Here is a 15,676-nt window from a genome sequence, read left to right as displayed (position 1 = left end):
GAGTTTCCCTGACATTTATTTATTTCTATAACATTTATTTAAGCAATAAACCGGGTACTTTTAGTTTGAAAAAACTCCAATATTTGTATATGAAATCACACTGAGTCACTCCAATATAATGAATATTATAATCAACTGCCTAATGAATGGATTTTTGTACATATATATATGTATTCCAAACTATGAAACCTGCCAACCATTTCATTTTCAAGCCTCCAGTTTCTGGCTCTAAGACTGTTTCTATCCTGCCCAACATGTATATTAAATCTATAAACCAATATAATTATTTTAACCACAATAATATGATGTATTTCTTAGGCCTAGGATAAGCTAAACTTAGATATTTTTTACCTGAAGCAATGGCATTGAAGTAGTCTTCAGGTTATGCCTGTTTTACTTATCTAATATTATTGAATATCTGTCAGAGGTTAGGCCACTAGGCAAACGTTTTGTATTGTTCAATCTTTAATAAGCCTTCCCGAACTGTTACTATTGCTTTCAGTTTACATAACAAGCTTAAGATTTAGGAAATATAAATAAAAGTCACACTTGTAGTAAGAGACAAGCATTGAGCCAGGAATCAAAAGTGATTTACTGCTGGCTCCAAAAGGCCCTGCTGTTAAAGTCCTTGGCTTTCAGACGTTCCTCCCCCACTTTAAAATCTGGATAACTTGGAGCTGGAGTAGTTTGGTAGAAGAAGGCTTTGGTAATGTGCGCGTGGTCCTCTGATCTCCGGTGGTGCAAAATAAAAGTGGTAATTTTTAAAAATAATTCCATAGTAACCTGGTAGCTTGGCTGCTACTTTAGAGGTCACTGAGAAATTAACTGAATGTTTCGGAAGAACAAGAATGTAAGAAAGAGACCCAGGGGAAGTAGTCTCTTCTCTCAGTTGTTTACTGTGCAGAAACTTCTTAACTTGCTATGATCCCATCTGTTGATTCTTGGTACTACTTTTGTGCCATCATAACTATGTTTTTTAAAAAGTCCTTACCTATGCCTAGATCTTAAAGAGTTTTACCTATTTTATCTTCCAGATGATTAGAGTGTTTCTGTTTTAACATTTAGCTCTTTGACACATTTTGAATTTAGTTTAGTACATGGTGAGATGTATGAGTCTAGACTCAATTTTCTCCACATTGATATCCAAATTTCCAAGAACCATTTATTAAAGAAGCCAGCACTCCTCTAGAGTATGTTCTGGGCCCCTTTGTCAAAGACCAAATGAGGAATATGCCTGGGATTGTTTCTGCATCCTCTATTCTGTTCCATTGATTCACATCTGTTTTTATGCTAGTACCATGCTGTTTTATTCATATAGCTCTGTAATATAACTTCAGGTCTGGGGCTGTGATAGCTCTTGCTTTGCTTTTGTTATATAAGATTGCTTTTGCTTTTCTGAGTCTCTTCTTGATGGCCACACATGCCCGTCAACAGTAGAATGCATACAGAAAATATTTAGGCTGGGGATTTAGCTCAGTGGCATGAGTATCTGCCTGGCAGGTGCAAGGTTGTGAATTCAATCCTCTGTACCAAAAAAAGAAAGAAAGAAAGAAAGAAGAAATGATAAAAATGTGATATTTATGCACAATAGAATATGCCTATGCCATAATGAGCAACTGAGGCACTCATAGATGTTCCCTGATTGCATAGTATTAAGTGAAATAAATCAGACACATAAGCTTAGCTATGGCACAGCTTCTCTTATATAAGAAACCCAAAATATAAATAAAAAACAAAATAAAAGATAGATAATAGAAAATAGGGAGATAGTTTTTCAAGCAGGAAGGAGAGTAAGATATAGAGGAAACAGCAAGAGGGGCCATTACGGGAGGGAAAGGGGATGAAAAAGAGAAAAAGAGAAAAAGAGAAAAATGTAAATGTTAAAAGAGAAAAATGTAAATAGAACTTTTGAAAATGGGAAAGGAGGGCCAGGGATTTAGCTCAATGGTACAAGTGTCTACCTGTAAAGTACAAGGTCATGAGTTCGATCCAGGTACCAGAAAAAAGGAAAAAAAAATGGGAAGGAGATAAAATGATGGAAAGAAGAAGAAAGGAAGGGAAAAATAAGGGATGGAAAACAAGAATTAAGATATGATGGTACATGTACCAAGTCCAGATGATAAATGTAATGATTATTATATTCTGTAATCAAAAAGACAGAGGAAACCCACACAATTGGATACTTGAGACTGAGGATATAGCTCAGTGGCACAGCACCTGCCTGGCAAGGACAAGGTCCTGAGTTCGATTCCCAGTACAAAAAAGAAAAAATGACGAGAGACTTGAGTGGCACTGAGTGAGGCTGTGCCCAGCACTGTCACACAGCTTCCCAGGCCCCTGCACACCTTCCTTTTTTCCATCAGAACCTGGATTTTGTTCTGCATGATGAATAGAGACGCGGTCAGCACTGAGTCAGTGCCCTGTCAGTACTTTCAATATTCCCTGCCCAGAGGTTAACCATGTTTTAGCCTAAAACCTTATCAAAGATGTCTCCTGGGACTTGCAGAAAGGCCTTTTTTTGCTCATAAAAAGGGCAACCATGACTGTGCTTTTTTTTAAGCTATCTTAATATAAATATCAAAATGATGCCTGGAATGGCAATAACAACCTGAACATGCTAAAGGAAAGCCAAGTAAATTGTAGTTAAGGCCAAACACAGTCAAATCATTGAACTACTGCCACCTCCTAGTTTTTGGTTAGATGAGAAAATCCCAGAGTTACTCACTTTTCCTGCTACTTGGATCCAGGTAAATGTGAAGACAAGGCTTTAGCTGTAGGAGATATCATACATAACAAAATCTAAAGATTTATGGCTGTTTTTGTTTTAAGGCATTTTTGTTGTTTCCCCTTGTTTAAAGCAATAGTGGCATGTTCCTTGAGATATTAAAATTAGTTCTATAAATTATCCAATAAGAGGTATGTTTAGAAGTGGAATCTATACTTTAATAAGCATATAGCTAAATATCTTAGAATACTAAATGATGGCAGACTCAACCAAAGGCTTTGTGGAAAACTGACTTTCCTTTTTCACATGAGGCCAATTCCTGGCCCTTTGGGACCTCAGCACACAACTAACACAAGAAAATTCCAGTGCAATAACTCCAGCTTAAAGAGTTTCCCTTGCTACCAGGACTTTGCCTAGTGTAAACTGGATGCCCACCGATACATTCACTGTTGGCTAGTGTTAAAACTGTGATTAAAATTGAGTGTTCACAGCACCCCCATTTGTCATCTGAATTGTATAACAATGTGTGGATTTTATAAATAGCAACTGCTCATGTTTGGTTGGCTTTTCACTGGATGCATCCAAGAAACATCTGACTAAATAAGTTGATGACAACACGATTGAACACAGAGAGCGCCAATGTCCCTTGGCACATGTGAAATGAAGTCCTACAGGATCTAGCAAGGCTACCAGAAAAGTCCCAGCAACCCAGGGGTGTGGCCAAAGTACCACAAAAATACGTGTGCATTCTCTTTCCAATTGACCTCTCTTTCTGAAGTCACTTTTTACTGATAGTCTAAAAACACCATTTTGCTCCAGGAATGTTATTGGACCCTAACGCTAAAACATTTGATAATGGTGTTTATCTAAAGGTAAATCATTTCAGAATAAAAGTGTCAAGTGAGAAGAGCAGTGTTCCTTGCTGTATATATTTAAAATCATTGCTGTATATATTGATCCCCAAGAACAAAACATTTTAATTCTGACTGAGACATGACCTATCATTTCATGGGATGATGGAGTATTTTTAGAGAGCCTTTTGTAATCCTGAGGCTGGAAATCAAAGTGAACATAATTGTCCAAAATTGTATCCCAGAGACAATTTATGTGCCCTGAAAGATGAAAATAATTCACCAAGGAGACAAAAAAGGATGAGCAAAGTCGTCAAATACTGCACATAGATTAAGTGTTAGGGAGGAACAGTAGGGCTAGAGAGTTGTATATGTGTGCCTGAAGGATCCAGTGCTCCTCTGAAGATACTTTTTACTGTAAAAAACCTCTGCATGCCCTTCTGCAAAACAAAAGAAAAATAATTTAACATGAATTGATGTATCAATCAGCAAATATACCCCGAATACCTAACTAAAGCACTAAAGTTTCTGAAAACAATACTATTATCAAATGTTTTATGTGATGGTTCCTGTTAGGGCTATAGAACAAGTCCAATTGTTTAATCCAAGTGCAAAGAGTTCAAGAGCTACTAAACAACTTAAGAACTAGATAACAACAAAAGCAATGAAAACATTTTTCCCGGGACGTGAAATAAAAATCAAAACGTGCCACTGTATTGCTATAGGGTATGAGTTCCAAATGGATGGTAATTGAGTTTCATTTCATAAACATGAATAATATTTAGTTCTGGCAGTACAGTGAAGACTAAGGCATGCTAACCTGGAGGGGATTCGTGCATTGGAGCTGTTTGACTCAGAATATTTGGGTTGTCCTATTTTTATGTCTGGTCCCTGTCTCAGGTTTCCTTGCTCATGGATTCAAAGTTTTGGCTTCCTTGTAGCATTTTCTTGTCTTGTTCTCTCGTAATTCTGACTTTGTGCTCACACATTGTTTCTCACACTAATGCATTGAAAACCTGGTTCTACTTCATGACTTTTCTTGACACATCATTGTAAAGTATGCTACTCATTCTTATTAGCTGTTTCTAAATGGCCTATTTTAAATTCCAAAGAGAAAAAATAAGCCAATTTGATCTGGCTGTTTTCGTCACCAAATACATCATGAGATGTCTTTATCTCATGAGTCAGCATCCACTGGCTAAGTGCATTCTGGGCCCAGGATGTTGGGTCAGTCAACAACCATGACTGACCCAATATAAATGTGGGACTCAAGAGACTGGTGGGATATTCATCTATACTTTCTAGCTCAGAAATTGGAAAATCTTCTGTAAAGACCAGATACTGAATACATGAAGCTTAATGTACCAAAAGACAGGATTCAAAATGCTTAAGTAATGAGTTATATAATATATATGTCATTTGCATGTACACACATGCGTATTATAATTTCCATAACTCACATAATTATTCACATCTCTTAGATTGCCTGTAGAAAAACCATTTAAAATGTAAAACACTTTCTTAAATTAGAGATCATAGGCCATAAAAACAAAAAGCCAGAAGATCAGATTTGGCCAATGGACAGTCACTGGACAAACTCTCATCTCTCTTAATATGTGACATTAGAAAAGACCTATTTTAATTATCAACATATAAATTGAAGGTTAAACTTTTAGAGATGATGGACAGCTTTCCCAAGCTCTGCTGCTCACAGGTCTCCTGCTCATCTTCTATGCTTGTGATTTCCCACCTACCAAATGTAGCTGCCTTTGGATTAGTTCTCTCTGAAGCCAGCCCTAAGACAAGGATTTGAGTGCAAGTTTATTTAAAAGATGATATCAGAAAATACATGTAAGAAGAGTGACTAAATAGCTAAAAGAAAAAGCACAATTTTTAAAAGGCATGCGATTATGCCAACTTTGAGTATGGGCACCTAAAGCTTCATCCTACTGGGAACTTTGGTATCAGAACTCATACCCAGAATTCTCCAGCTCTGGATGAAGGATCTAAAGGATGTACATTCACCATCTTCCATCAGTCATCAGTTGGGGGCCTCCCAATATTGCTACTTCTGCAACACTTGCCACATGCTTGATTGAGACTAAGCATCAGAGGCTTCAGCCGCTGGAAAACATAGAACATTCCCAGTACAAAGGCACTGGAAGCCAAATTCTAGGCTCTTATCTTCCTCACTGAGAGGCCTTGTTTTTGTCCCAAGATTTCTTCAGATATTTACTTTGGAAAACAGCATCAATGAGAGAGATTTATTATCGGGACTAGGGTTCACATGATTATTAGGCAAAGAAGTCCCATGCATGCCTTCAGGAAGCTGGAGGACCAGGGAAGGCACTAGCATAATTCAATCCGAGTCCAAAGGCCTGAGAACCAGAGAAGCAAATTGCATAACCCATCTGAGACAGAAGCCCTGAGGATCTTGGGGCTGAAGGTTAAAACGCTGAGTCTGGAGGCTGGAGGACCTGGCCTTCTGATGTTCAGGTGGGAGAAGTTGGATGCCCTAGCTGCAGAGAAAAGGAGTAATTCATCTTCCTTCTGTGTTTTTGTTTGTTCCCTACAGATTCCCGGTGGATTTGATGCTGCCTACCCACACTAATGAGGACAAGCCTTCCTTACTGCATCCACTGAGTCACAAATCTCTTGTGCAAACATCCTGCTGCCCATATCAGAAATAATGCTTTGCTAATGATCTAGCTATCCCTTAATCCGGTCAAATTGACAAATAGTGGCCACAGCTTTTGTTTGCCTTTTTAAAACTTTTTCATCTTGTATAGTAACACCTAGGAAATCACATGACGTTTACTGAGAATGCAATGTGACTTATGTTTTGAAAATTACGTGTCTAGATCTGACACGTTGAAGTCATTTGTGAAATGCTCCTCCACTCGATTGCTCCCACCAGCTTATCATGGGACACCTCTATTATTTTCTTTTTCATATGCAGTACTTTGCAATGGCTGGAATGTGGCATTCATTCAAAATCGCCCCTGCCTGCTTTCCAGTGAGAATGGAGAATCTCAGACACAAAACCAGCTGCTGCGTGGGTCACTCTGGAAAATTCCAAATTGAAGCCTTTTTGAGAAAGGAGACATTACCTCAGAACTTCCACTTATAGGTCTTATGGAGTTTCATGGATATTTTTGCCAGATATTGGAAAAATGCTAAAGCTGGACTCCAGTGTAATAAAACAAATTCAGCGGGCAATCAAATGAAATAATGAAAAAAAATGTAGTTGAATCAGACAGATGGCTCTTCAGGAATTGTGGCCTAACTTTTTTCGTTTTTTAAAAAAGTAGATTTAAAAACACATTGTTGCCAATTATCTTTTCCCAACACTTTTGTAAAATAGATTTGAAGTCTCAAATGAGCACCTTGAATTGCAAATATTTGAGGGGTTAGGGAATCTTAATCTTCTTGCTGCTTGGATAGATGGGTGGATGGATGGATGGATGGACGGATGGATGGATGGATGGATGGATGGATGTCAAGATTCTTTGTGTCTGGTACATAGAGATCAATGATTACTGAAGAAGACTAAGGGTTTCTTATAGAGGAGGCTTTGGAGAGAATTAAGGAGAGGTAACTACAAGGGTAGCTTGAGTAAAGGATAAATTTGAATGAAAGAATGCACAAACATGCACCGAGAGAGTTAAAGGAAATACAGCCTCATTTTCATAGGAAGAACCGTAACCATCCTTTCGTGTTTGCATTCATACTAGATAAAAATAATGAGCATATATTTGACTTTTTATTAGCACAAATTTTTATAGGTTTACTTTTCCGTATCCCTTTACTCTTCTTGTTCATAAATATTCACATTGTGATACTTTGCATTGTGATAGGTGGTAATCATTATTACAATATAGTTCCTTTAGACATTATTTTATAAATAAATTTTATTGTTATCCATACAATTATTATTCAAAATTTTAATGAACTTCCACCAAATGGATAAATCATTATTCAGGTTGAATCAAATGGTTTTTGCTTTGTTTCGTTTTTCCAGTTCTGAGGACCAAATCTAGAACTCTAGTATCGAGCTACATCCCCAGCCCTTATAGTCTTTTATTTTTTAACTTTAAGACAGAATCTTGCTAAATCACCAAGTTGTGCAGGCTGGGTTGAACATCTTTCTTTCTGCCTCAGCCTCCCAGAGTTTCCCCTTGTTGCAATTAGAGCTGTGCATACCCAGTGTAAAAGATTTTTTTAGAACGATATAGAATATATATATATATATATATACACACATACACACACACACACACACACACACACTGTATATCTATACACAAAGAATATCTGTGAAAGTTCTTTTTTTTACTTCAACTGGTTTATCTCATGTTTAATTCCTGTGAATAACATCACTAGATCAAAGCATATGATGTTTCTCATGGCTCTTGTTATATATTACCAATTGCAATAATGAAACCATTGCCAGTTGTACACCAACCAATAATATATTAGTGCATCAATTCCATTAGGTTCTGCATGCATTGGTTGCTACTGGTTTGAGGATGTTTTAATTGTTTAATAATTTATCAGCTATATAAATAATCTAAAAATTTTTAATTTAATGAACCATTCCACTACTCCTAATTGAGTCCACATAGAGATTGTGGATATAAGCCATATAGCAAGTACTTCTTAAGTACTATCTGTTAACACTTCACATGACAAGAATAACAGGGAAAGAGAAACAAAACAGGAAACAGATAGTAAAAATCCTAGAAACATAAACCACTTGGGGCCCTGGTTATGATACTAATTTTAATTCTAGGTGCTGTGGGAAACCACTGTAAGCAAAATAGATAAATGTCATTTTGTCCCTGTCCTTTAGGATTTTGTAAAAATCTTAATGAAGAGATTAGAACTCAGGGCAGCTCTGCAACTCTGACAGCAACGATAATAACAAAAACAATAAAACCACTGTCGCTAAGCTAACCCCCACCATTATGCAAAGACAGAACATAACGCAGTCAGTGGAGTCACTGCTCCCCATTTCTCACTAGGAAATGAGGGGAGAGCTCTAAGTCTTCCCTGTTCTAGGACCAGGACTATCAGGTACTCCATGGATCTAGTGTCATTTTATCCCGGGAGCAGCTCACAAGGACAGATCCCACATCCACAGGTAAGAAAGTGAGTATGTCGTGCACTCCCTTTGGAAAAACCTGTTTGTCTTCCTTAGAAACACAAGAAAAGTTACACCAGGCCCAAGCAGCTTTGACAGCGCTAGAGACGTTTCCATTCAGCCTTTCATGTTTAGATTTCTGATGAACCATCCTTGTTTCTATCCCGTGGAAAATCATGACTTCCCTCGGTTCGTAAAGTTGGTACATCAGCTAAAGCAGTCACCACTCATTTCTTTGCGTTTAGATTCCAAAGGAGGTTGGTCACATTCCAGAAGACTCCATCCAGTGCACAGAGAATACAAGACTGGCAGGAATCTCTATGTGTCCTAGGATTATGAGCTCAGCCTCATTCTCCCTGAGTCTCAATATACCCAATATGTAGTGGGGAAATGAGGAGATAAACAAGAGGATCCCCACGGATCGCTCCTGCTCTAATGACCTATACCAAAACTTTCCCAGCAGTCTTCACAACCAGCAAGGGAGATGTCTGAGAACTTTCTCTCCAGAAATATGATTCTGCAGTCTCAGTTTCCTGGAACAACTGATGACTGTGGTAATAGAATCCATGGAGTGAGACTTCATGTGGCTAATATTCCCAAGCTTTTTAAGTGCAATAATAATCAGAGAACATCTTGGTGACAAAAAAATTATGAGGCAAAGACCATAATAGTAACTCATGTCTGCTTCTGTTTACCACTAACGAGAGATGCTCCCCTCCAAGAAATCAGGGCAGCAGAAAAAGAAGTAATCCCTTCAGTGGCCACCACATTTACTTTGCTTTATGTTAGGGTTTTTTGTTGTTGTTTTTTTTTTTTCCTTATCTGCCACCCACAAAAGTGAAACCCAGTCATCTGCAGAGGCTGCCTTGTATTTAGCAGTAGAGTGGTGGTTAATTGACTGAATCAAATAAAGCAGGCAATGACTATCCACCCTAGAAAGCAAACTCCTCCCTATTAAGTGTTGGGTTGCCAATAATAATTACTGGGAAAAAAATGGGAAAATATTCTGAGACATCACAATAATAATTACTGGGAAAAAATTGGGGAAAAGTTCTGAGACATCACATTTGCAAATTATTTCCCACACAGAAAATTTCAAAGAAACTGGATAATCATGAAAACTACTTTTACATCCTTGGGTCCCCTTATTTCAACATTCCTCTCCCCTTGAGGTTCCTGAAAGGTTCTTCTCTAACTTCTGCTGAATCCACAAACAGACGAGAAACTGCACGACCTTATTGTTTTATGACTCATCTCCGCTGTTTTCTGTAACCATTTCAACTATTAGGATGAAGTATGCCACCTTAGTGCCTTTGAAGCAAGGCAGAAAGCGTTTATTGTGTATTGTAATTGTGTATTGTTTGTTGTGTACTGTAATTGTTCTTCAGGGCGGTGTTAATTTTGAAACCAATGAACTAGAATTTGTTCTGTTTACCTTTGTTTTCTTTCACCCAGAAATCTCTAAAAGATGGTAGCACTATTAATGGATATTGAATATATGCCACCCAATCCCTTCATTCTTTTTTTTTTGATGAAACTATACAAGTATCTACATAAATAACAAAAATTAACACCTCATAGATCTTCTATGTCTTTTTCTTAGGTTAACACTCACAATTCCTTCACCATTCCTAGTCGGTCACAAATCTCAGATCCTGACCCATCTCATTTATGCTTCTCAGCGATGCTTTTTAACCAATGCACATTTTAAAATAAGACACCACACACTTAACTCCTCTGATGCGGATTGTCCTGCAGAAAGTGATTGTAGCTGTCACTGCTCTTAATCCGAAGGTTCCACCTCCATTCATGTTTCCTAAGCATGCTTGGGTTTGCAGCAATAGAGGCACACATTTGGCTTATGTTTTGTACTGTGGTCAATTTGTGAGTTATGTTCTCTCTCCAAGGCCATGTAGGCAATGGTATACCGAGAACCAGTTGCTCATGGTTACTCAAGCATGTAGACAGGGCAGGAAATTTATGAAATCACTAAGCCAGTCCAGATTGTATAATGAACATTCTCTTCCTTTTTTCCATCCTACCTGCTGTGGTCTCCTTCACCCCAAGAAACCTTCCAGGTTTCCACACAAAGGTAGGTCCACTCCCCAATATGGGCTAAGATCCCGACCTATGGATCCAGCCTTCTTATTCCTGCTCTGACATTTACCAGGTGTGTAGATGATAGAAATTCACTTAATACCTTCTTGCATCATACATGTATCATGATGTTTTTATGAGAATTTAATTATTTAAAACATCTCAGGTACTTAGGACAGTGGTAAGTACACACTGAAAATTGGCTAGTATTATAACAATTTTATCATAATACTGGGGACAGTCATTCTATGGTACAGAGACACCAGGAACATAATCATTAACTAGGACCAATAATTAACTTGCCATATCCTCTTTCAGAACTTCAATCTTCCTCTCTAAAAATGGGGGAAATCAGATAACAAAATGTCTAAATTCCTCTTCAGCTCATTCTTTTGCCAGCCATGATTGTCTACAAATCTTTCACACTCCAGCCTTTGTCATGAGTAGAGCCAGCAAACCCAGCTGGGGTAGTAGGTGATAAAAGCTGGCAGCATAGCTATTCTTGTAAAAATTGCTGTTATAATCCAAATAAATAAAAAATGTAAGTGCAAACTGTTTCATAATACAGGAGGCAAATTTAGAAATGTCTAGGAACAGTTGTGTCTCCTCAAAGCCCTTCCCACCACACCACGTAGAGAGCCTTCCCATGCCACATGTCACTGTACTCAGTAGCATGGTGGAAGCATTCTTAAGAAAATTCTGGGCAGTCACATGGAAGATTGTGTCATTTTGAGGGCTAAAATGGAGAAATGAATCCATTTTTCATGGAAATACTTGGCTTTGCCTTTGAAAACCCACACCGCAAATGTAGAGGAAAAAGCAATGCACCGTGGCAGAAATCCAGAGGTCTGAAGCTGCCTCAACTACAAAACCAGCACACAGCACTTAATTGTGGCCATATGTGTGCGCCAGCCAGAGACGCAGCCCCGTTCTCGGTGCATCGGGTAATAATGTTTTTCCTCGACTTCCTCATACAACTGCAAGAAATAACAGCCATGAAGAGTTTTTGGAAGCTCACTTCAGCTGCTATGGGACAGCACTGAAGTGACACTCCCGACACTCCAAGGCCAGAATCCATATCCTACGTGACCACTCCACTATTTAGCTCCCAAAGCTGTATACAAAAGTGAAAAACTGTAAGATTTTATTTCCTTCCCTACTCAGTGCTCTTAAGCGTTGTGTTGGGCATTCGTAGCTATTTGTGGTAATGCTCACTACCACTAAGTGCGTGGTAACAATCTCCTTTAGGTCCTGATCACTTTATCTCTCCACTCTTGTCTCTCACATGCCATTTTAAACTTGGAGATCTAGATGACTGTTTCCTTGAACATTTACATTTACATTTTCTCTGTCTGTGCTTTTCTTCTTCCTGGCTGGCTCCTGTACAACTTCTAAATCACTTTTTAATTTTCTAATGTCCTCCCCTAAGAAAATCAGGAAAATTCTCTGGGCTATATGTTCCCAAATCACGCAGTACTACTTTATACCACAGTCTTTAGCACGTTGAATTGGAATTAGTTCCTTGATTTATTGTTCTACACTCTGGATGAAAAGAAAATTGCTGAGAACAGAAGCCAAATATGCCAGTTTAAGTTTCAGTACTGTGAGTGACTGCATTACTTGGAAATATTGGACCTCAATAAACATTAGTGAGTTCCATGTTCAAAATGTGTCACATTGTTCATTGATATTCTAGAAAACTCTTCTCCCTTCATCTCTTCCCCTCTTCCCTTTGACATTTTTCCCTCTCATAGCTCCTGACTCCCTAGGCTCATCATTGGGTGGAAGAGCCTTGCTTTTTCCTCTCTTCCTATAATAGCGAACTCAAATATCATATGCCCAGGAAGATTCTCTGATCTGGTTCCCAGTGAGGCACCTTCTCTACCTTGCATCTTGTTTGTAAGTCTGGCATAACAATGCCTATACTGGTTTCACTGAGCTGATTTGCTCATGTATTTATATATCCGTTTCCATAACTAATCTTGAAACCAATGAACTAGAATTTGTTCTGTTTACCTTTGTTTTCTTTCACCCAGAAATCTCTAAAAGATGGTAGCAGGATTAATGGATATTGAATATATGCCACCCAATCCCTTCATTCTTTTTTCTTTTGGATGAAACTATACAAGTATCTACATAAATAACAAAAATTAACCAATCTAACCTTATCGTCATCGACCCAGTCACTCAACAAATATCTATTGTGTTCATCCTATGTGATCAAGCCTCAGTATAAAACAGAAGTTATTCTGTAAAATATAAATAAATGGCCTCTATTAACTTCTAATGATATTTCCATTTGTTTATTCCTACCAAATTTCACAATAATTATTGCTATAGAAATCTTTGAGAAATAAGCCTATTTAATTTTGCTAGAGTGATTTACATTTGATAAAGTATGAGTGTTCCACAGGAAGAAAATTATAAAAATCTATTTAACTAAAATTAGTTACAACTATGATATTAATATATTCTTAGTATCTTTTGGTTGAGCATTGCCATCTGCAAAACACTGCATTTATTGGATTATGTAGTCATCAAGAAAGAATCAGCTGAAAATCACTTAGAGGACTAAAAAGAGACCTGAGAGTACACCCAACCTCAGAGCCTCTTTGTTCTGAGAAAAGCTCTGCTAATGGCATTATCCTCTTCCTTCCTCACTCAGGGTGCTCACGAAGACTCATCACACTTTTGTTCTACTTTAAAATTCAGTAATTAATTATTCCTAAGGCCATGAGTGAATTAGAAAATAGCTCAACAGTGAATTGAAAAAATCATTCTTCCCTATTGTAATCCAAGCCACTGTGGAAGGGATCTGGCTGCCCAGAAATGAATTTCAGATTAGTCTCAATTTTGCTTCAATTAGCCAAACTCTGACTATAGAGTCCCCCAAATAAAGAAAATAATATTTTAGAAACTACTGCTGAAATCCTCTTAACTAAACTAACTCATAATCAAGTCAGTTATCAAATATCAGTTATGCATAGGTCACTGGGTTGTAGATACAGAAAGAAGAGGCGTGAATAAGATAATTATTCATTCACTGACACGAAATAGGATCATGAGTGTCGGAGATCCCTTTACTGCCTCTTACCAATTGCACGGCTTTAGTAACCCAATAATTCCTCCAAGCCTCACAGGCAAGCGGCAGAACTGTTGTGAAAATTAACAGATGTTACACATGTATCAGCACCTGGCACATAGGGCCAGTGGATATCAATTCCCACGCATTCTCTAAAACCACATCCTTCTTAATTGTACATCAGTATAAAGCAATCCAAGTTGAAAATTAGCTCTTTATATTTGTGAAAGTCTTTGCTGGATAAAATACACTTAATGGATGCTGTTTCCACCCATTGTTCACCCAGCCTCCATGTAAAACCACGATTATTTCTCAGGTCTCAATTCCCATACCTGCAAAATGGAGGTAATAATAGAGAGCACTTCAAAGGTTTATTGTGGCTATTCTGTGAAGTAGCCCATAGGAAAGATTTACTATTGACTGACAGAGTAAATACTAAAAAACAGTTGCTGTTGGAATGGAAAACATTACTGATTCTTGTCTTTTATGTGACATGATTGCTGATTTGGTAGGATCATCCCAGTACCAAAATCCAAAGACCCCGTGAATTCATCAATTAAATGACTCTTTATGGTGTTGGTCTAGGCTGTGCTTGACAAACTGTCTCCTAAAATTTGACTTTCTAAACATGTTCATGTTCTAGCACTCTATTTGGGACAAGAAATAAAGAGAAGAGGAGCAAAATTCCTCTTCTCAAGGAACTCACATTGTTGGAAGAAAGAAACACATCAACACACAATAAAAATTGTCATTTCCCTTCTCATTGCTTAAGGAAAGAAACAGAACTCTAATGAAAATTTTTGAAATTTTCAATCCTTAGGAAAGACTGATTTTTTTTCTGTAGCCATGGTAACAAGCAACAAGACTGCTTTTAAATCTATTCAGTTGATCAAAATAATACTTGTCAGTGAACTTTCATTTACAAGACAAGATTTTGTATTGGAAAAATAGCTTATCAGAGGTTGATTTACTCTAAAAAATATGCTTCTGAATATCAGACAGTTAGTAGTCTCCCCAAGTCTCGTTTCCACGGATGCCAGAACACTTGCACCCCTAAAATTCTATCCACCCTTAACTTCACATTTTCTTAACATCATGTGAAAATCTGCTGCCTGTTTTACTTGGGAACACTGCATCCCACAACATAGTTTGCTACAATTAAGAGCAGCAAATTCAACGTTGTCTTTTAGTCTAACATGATGACGGTTTTAAGCTCAATTGCACCTATTACCATTGTCTTAGTTCCTTTTTACTAGTCACTGAGACAAAATACGTGATGGGAAAGGAAAGGTTTATTTCTTCCCAAAGTTGGGAAAGGAAAGGTTTATTTCTTACAGTTTTTGGAGGTTTCAGTCCATACTCAGTTGGCTCCAAGGCAGGGTGGCATAGTGAGGCCTTAGTTCATGGCGGCTGCAAACAGCAAGGCAGAAACCCACAAGAGTGACACACCTTCTTCCTGCCTTGACATTACATCCTGGCTTCACCCTAGGCCAATGTAGCATTCACACCCCCAATCCAAGCACTAGACAATGAACCAATCACAAATGCGTAATGCAAAGGCATGAGACTTGGGGGCCACCGACATAAACCATGACATCTATTTTATAACAAAATAGCTCCAGATACATTAAGAATAAACTGTGTATGAGCATGTGTGAGAATAATCATGGGGGCATGAGAACAAAATATGTCTTTAAAAAATACAGTTCTGCCAAATAGTCAGATTTTTTCACATGGCACCAGAGGCAAAAACTGTAACAGAAAATGATAGAATTCAC

Source organism: Cavia porcellus, unplaced genomic scaffold (assembly GCF_034190915.1).
Source record: "Cavia porcellus strain 051 isolate PalLab524CR breed Dunkin Hartley unplaced genomic scaffold, mCavPor4.1 scaffold_19, whole genome shotgun sequence".
In the NCBI taxonomy this organism is placed as follows: Eukaryota; Metazoa; Chordata; class Mammalia; order Rodentia; family Caviidae; genus Cavia; species Cavia porcellus.
This window is presented reverse-complemented; position numbering follows the sequence as displayed.